At 26.4% G+C, this 4113-nt stretch overlaps 1 protein-coding gene and 1 non-coding gene across 2 annotated transcripts in view; one reads left to right on the forward strand and one right to left on the reverse strand.

The window, feature by feature from the left end:
- The window catches only part of LOC109329715 (U-box domain-containing protein 4-like), a 17699-nt gene that overhangs the window by 7407 nt on the left and 6179 nt on the right, over positions 1-4113 (reverse strand). The gene's annotated exons all lie outside the window — the stretch shown is intronic.
- TRNAL-CAG lies at positions 2220-2300 on the forward strand. Its single transcript has one exon. It is a non-coding gene; the product is annotated as a tRNA-Leu (tRNA).

Consider the following 4113-nt stretch of genomic DNA (forward strand, 5'->3'; position numbering starts at 1 on the left):
GTCATATCCTAACTTAGTGTGTTTTTAATGTATGAGTTATTTTCATACAATGATTATTAGCTAAAACATAATCAAATAAATAACATTTAATTATACAATATTTGAATGCTAAAATATATTCAAATATTTATACACAATGAACATTAATCTAAAATAAAACATAAGCATTTAAGAGATATGCTAAAAAATCCTTATGACTTTATATGATACTTATAAACGTAATCACAAAAAATATGATGCAAAAATAACTCCTTATATTTATAATTTTATATAGAGAATATAGAGGTGAGATATTATCTAATACAATTTGAATTTTTTTTATTGAGTTATTTAAGAATCAAATATTTTCTATAATCACACTTTCAACAAATAAATGCTTATACAAACACATTTATAATTGTTAATATTCTACATATACACTCAAAAATCAATGTTAATATTGCACCTATATGAATGAGAAATATAATGTTTCAATACATGATTTATTGATATTATAAAGTATATGTATATTATATTTGCATTATGCATAAACAAAGAAGCGACCCGTGCAAGTGCACGGGTACACTGCTAGTTAGGTAACAAAACCTTAATATAATCCTTCCACCTTCCCTTGTGTAGTTATTTAATTTAAATTGATAAAATCATACATTTTCATCCTATCAATATTTGCATCAATTTATATGTTATATTTAATGTTTACTGTTACTATAAGAATTACTGCATTTTCACCCATCAATGTTTTGTGATTCTTTTCCATTGAATTTTTTAATATCGCATTTCAGATTCTTTGGATTTTAAATTTTCTCTATTACAATTGAAAAATCAGATTCGAAATTAAAAAAAATCATTTAATTTTCTACAACTTTTAGAATATTTTTTAAAAAAATCACGCAGTATCGTGTTTTGGTTTCCTATTTTCATTAGAAACTTCAAATTCAAAATTGTTGTTTATTTTCCTCATGCCTTTAAACAGACAAATACACGAGTAACACATATATTCTTAACCATACAAATGCAAGGGTAACATGTGTGTTCTTAGCAATGCGGAATGTACAGATAACATGTGTGTTCTTAGATGTGTGTTCTTAACAATATGAGTGCATGGGTAACAATGTATTTTTAACCATGGGAATGCGTAAATAATATATGTGTTGTTAACCATGTGAGTGAACATGTAATATGTATACTTAATCTTGCGGCAAAACTATAGTTTAATGCACGAATAACTTGTTAGTTTAAGTGTAAAAGTGTAATTTCATATAGCATTTGTTAAAAGTAGTTTTGCAATATTCTTTAGTGGACATTTACTCTTAATTTGCTTTGAGAGACATGATTATATTTTACTGCTAGTATAATTGTTTATAGATGACACAATTTTAAAGAGCAAATACCATTTCCACAATATGAGAGGCAGACTTTCTTTCTTTGTGCAAGATATAAAGGGAAATCTCATTTTCACTTATCTCATTTTACAAATGCAGTTTTGCAATATTGTTTAATGAACATTTATTAGTTACTCTTTTGTGTAAAATTATTTATGGAATACATAATTTTTAAGAACAAATATCATTTTCACTATTAGAAAATGGAATTCTTGTTTTTGCATTAAAAATAAAAGTGTAATCTAATTTCCACTCACTACCATTTTAGATCAATGGTTTTGCAATATTCTTTAATGACCATTAATTATTTATATTTTGTGTATAATTATTTATTGATGAAATAATTTTTAGGTACAAATATCATTTTCACTACTAGAGATGAGAGTTGTTGTTTTTTGCTTCTATTAAATATATAATAAAAAAGGTGATTCCAGATAATCTATTGTAATATGTAAGTTTTTCATTCATTTTTTCCATCCAAAATATTTTCGTCTTCTTCATGTGTTTATTCACACGCTAAATATTTTCTTTCCTTATTATAATAATATTAAATCCATTATTGTAGAAATATTTTTATAGAAAATTGTTAAATAAAACACATATCATGATGTTAGTGTATGAAAAAGATAATTTATCTTCTCTATGAAAAAATATTTTATTCTCTTTATTCATTATTTGACATGTGTATTTTTTTTAATATATTTTAAAATGAAAACTTCTAGAGAAAAGACAAAGGACACACACATGTCAAACAATGAATGAATTTAATATAATCCTTTATCCGGATATGTGGGAGAAGTGTAAATAGGGAAAAGTAATTTGGGTATTAAATCAAAAGTCAAGATGGCCGAGTTGGTCTAAGGCGCCAGTTTCAGGTACTGGTCCGAAAGGGCATGGGTTCGAATCCCATTCTTGACAATGAATTCTTTTTACAGTAAAGACTAGCATGTAGCATGTATATATTCATTCTCTTCAAAATTGTAAAAACATATTTCCTTAATCAATTAATTAATCATGTAAAAAAGTGAAAGTTTATATTTATGAAATCTAAATGATATATTATACTGAAAAATATCATATATTAGGTTGAATTAATATATAAATTTTAAATATAATTAATAATTACATTAAATAACATAATAGTAAATGATTTTCCTCTTATTCTATTAAGACTACAAATCAGAGTCATTTTTTTAGCTCTAATAATAATAATGTTTTTGGTTTTTTTTTTGTTTCTTATATATATGTTCGTACTGGAGGCAATCATGTCCGAGCTGGAAACATCCACATGTATGTGAGACTAATGTATATTTTTTCGTCCATAAGACTCGAACTCGAGACATTATTTAAGGAAAATCAAACATGTATCACTTGAACCAACATCAGTTAATAGCTTTAATAATATTAATCATAAGAATAAGTTATATAAGTTGATTTTTAGTCCATTTCCTATATCTTTTTTTTATTTTTTTCTTGGCCTTCCTAACCAGGCAAACATGGATATTGACTCCCCTCTCTTAAAAATATTTAAACTTTTGTTTCATATTTTAGTTCTGGTTTAAACTGGGGATAACTATCTATACAATTATAGTTGATCTTAAAAAACTTAAAATATTACTATATTCATTCTTACCTATTTTTTCGTTTTGAAGAATTTTTTATTTCTACTTATTTATCTCATTTAAAAGTTCAATAATGTATTTCCGGGTTTACTCATATTTAATACTTTATTGACTCACATAAGTATTGAGAAAAAATTATGATGATAAAGAGAAATATATATGAGAAAATTTACGATCTATTATATTTTTTAAGAACATGTTTCTCAATGAGATAGGTAAATACCAAGAAGAAAGTAAATGTTAGTATAATATATATAAATTCCTACATAAATTTTACATTTTTTGGGTTGCTTAAACATTGCTCTTGAAACCCTCAAAACATATAAATTTTAACCATTTTGTGGATTGAAATGTGTTACAAATATAATTTCAAAACTTAAGTGTTTAGTCTAGCTAATAAATAGGAGTAAAATTTGGTTTTGCATCCAATAAAGATGATAATTAGTTACTTAGTACCCCATGTGTTTACTCCCTAATTGTTTTTAACCTTGAAAAAAAAATCATTGGATGAAAATATCAACTAGGTTTGACCCTGAAAAGAGTATCAACTTCATTCACTTGTTCTTGTCTTTGTGTTTGACTTAGTAAGAACTTTGTCAATATTGTGGCAGACTTAATAGAAAACTTACGCTATATAATATTGGCATAAATAGAAGCCACTAGTAAATTGTTGAATACTGTTAATAGACAAAAAATACTAATACGTAAAGATTAATGTTAATGAAACTCAATAATGGTAGGAGTACACAATTGACTTTCACTAGTGGCTAAGACTTATTATTAATAAACATTTTACTCATCTAAAAAAGTGAAATGTGACTCCAAATGACCAAGTGAATTTTATTAACTATGTTGATGGGAAAGGCAGTATCGAAGCTCTCTCTGAGGAGGATATTTCTGCTAGGAGATCTACTACTGCTGAGCTTTGGAGGCTCTCTAGCCAGAAAGACAATTTGCTTTGTCAGAAATCTAGACAGAGTTGGCTGAAGGAAGGCGATTCAAACTCTAAATTTTTCCATGCTTCTATCAACCGGAGGAGACGAAGTAATAGAATTCCTGGTTTGTTTATTGAGGGGGAGTGGGTTGATGATCCGCCTAGGGTCAAAGAA

Source organism: Lupinus angustifolius, chromosome LG16 (assembly GCF_001865875.1).
Source record: "Lupinus angustifolius cultivar Tanjil chromosome LG16, LupAngTanjil_v1.0, whole genome shotgun sequence".
Classification (NCBI taxonomy): domain Eukaryota; kingdom Viridiplantae; phylum Streptophyta; class Magnoliopsida; order Fabales; family Fabaceae; genus Lupinus; species Lupinus angustifolius.